The sequence below is a fragment of the Crocuta crocuta genome, unplaced genomic scaffold, assembly GCF_008692635.1.
Source record: "Crocuta crocuta isolate KB4526 unplaced genomic scaffold, BGI_CrCroc_1.0 scaffold944, whole genome shotgun sequence".
In the NCBI taxonomy this organism is placed as follows: domain Eukaryota; kingdom Metazoa; phylum Chordata; class Mammalia; order Carnivora; family Hyaenidae; genus Crocuta; species Crocuta crocuta.
In genome coordinates this window covers 361,631-363,851 of record NW_027528243.1, presented here as the reverse complement: position 1 = coordinate 363,851, position 2,221 = coordinate 361,631, and positions in this window count along the sequence as shown.

Below are 2,221 nucleotides of genomic sequence, written 5' to 3'. Positions count from 1 at the left end.
CTTTGTGCGGACAGCTCAGAGCTTGGAGCCTATTTTGGATTCTGTCTCCCTCTCTCTCTTCCCCTCCCCTGCTCACACTCTGTCTCTCTGTCTCAAAATAAATAAACCTTAAAAATTTTTAAAAAGAAAAAAAGAAAATGGAGAAGAGATCAGGCTACATGGATGGGGTCAAGAAGGACTTCAAGGAGAAGGTAGGGCCTGAGCCTTAAAAGCAGGATTTAAATCAGTAAAGGATATTTTATTTTATTTTTTAACATGTGTTTATTTTTGAGAGGTAGAGTGCAACAGAGAATGAGCAGGGGAGGGGCAGAGAGAGAGGGAGACACAGAATCTGAAGAAGGCTCCAGGCTCTGAGCTGTCAGCACAGAGCCCCACGCAGGGCTTGAACCCACAAACTGTGAGATCATGACCTGAGCTGAAGTCGGATGCTCAACTGAGTGAGCCACCCAGGCACCCCCATAGAGGATATTTTAGACAAAGTCAACAGATAGTTTGTGTAACTCCCGGAGAGGACTATGCAGACGGATGGACTAGAATGAAGACTAGGTATTAGGAAGACTGAAGAATATGATTGAATAGATGAGAGATGGCTAGACTGTAAGTTCCTCAAAAGCTTCTCGATCTCATGCAAAAGTAACCCCATAGCATAGGGCACCAGGCCGAACCCACAGGTGTCCAACATACTCTTATTGTTGGACTGAGGATAATTTAAGCCCAAAACCAAAATAAGGAGTTTGGCCCCAAGTCTACACCTAATAAATAGACATATACTTTTTTACAGGTGTTGAGCCCAGAGCAGGGACTTCCTAAAACCCAAGCCAAACGAGGGGTAGTGTAGGATCTGGATAGACACAGGTGTAAGGTAGGACCAGGTGGCAAAACCACCGTGAGGTACCACTATTCTGATACATAACTCTTTCAAGGGGTACCCACATTTGAGAAGAGTGGCTTTGCACGACAGCCGTGCTTTTAGCAAAGAGCTGAGTCTCCCTATGTGGGGGGCATTTCTGATGGCAGAGGGTGCTGCTTAATCTCGGTGCATACAACTGGAGCCCCGGTGGCTACGCCTCTTTGAGGGTTCTAGGGGCCCAGCTCTCTCCCTAGAAGCAGTTGGCATTGTCGCTTGCTCAGCAGTGCCCCCGGAGCAGGTGCTCATTGCCACAGCATGCCCCTGACCCCTCCCATGCTCCAGTAAAACTGTGTGCAGATTTTAGTCATTTCCCCTCCCTCAGCCCCACTACCTTGCATTCAGACCTCAGCCATTTGTCTTCATTTCTGATTTCTTTCGACTGGCCAGTTACTTCTAACACTTTTAGGTTCGATGACGCATCAACAAGCACTAAAATACATTAGGAGTGGGGGTTGCCAAACCACTCACAGGCCCAGACTGGTCCCGCTGCCTGCATTCGAAAGTCCTCGTGCTAAGAATGGTTTTTACATTTTCTGATAGTTGGAAAAAATCAAGAGTAATACTTCAGGACATGGGAAAAGGAAATTCACGGGTGAATTGTAAATTTCGGTATCTGTAAGTAAAGTTTTATTGGCACCCAGCCATGGCTCAATCCTTTCCCGTGGTCTCTATGGTGGCTTTCGTGCTATAGTGACAGTTGAACGGGTTGCAGAGACCACATTACCTGCAACTTACCAGCTGGTCCTTTATATGAGAAGTTTGCTGACCCCTGGTTTACCACAATGGTTCTCAATATGGGACGATGTGGCCCTCCAGGAGGCGCTTGGCAATGTGGGGAAACATTTTTGGTGATCACAACCTGGGGGGAGAGGTGGGTGCTACTGACATCTAGTAGGTAGGGATGCTCTAAGCAGGCTACAAGGCACAGAACAGCCCCTATAACACAGAAGTCTCTGGCCTCAAAAGTCAATAGTGCTGAGGTTGAGGAACTCTAGATTAGAGGAACCTAAGGTACTCCTAGTAAAGGGAAAACTCCATCCTTAATAAGGGCTGCGGCTTACAGAACGGCCAGATGGTTAAGTTACATTAGCTCATGTAGCTTTCACAATCGCCCTGCAAGGGAATTACTTATTGTCTCCTTTTACAGAGAAGTTTTTAACCCAACTTGCCCCGGATAGCTAGGGTGTCTAGCTCCAGAGCCTGTATTTTTCCATACCTAAGTGCCCGCCCCCGCTCAGTGACGTCATACGCGAATGTTTTCTCTCTCTCTCTCTCTCTCTCTCTCTCTCTCTCTCTCTCGTCTGCCCTCTC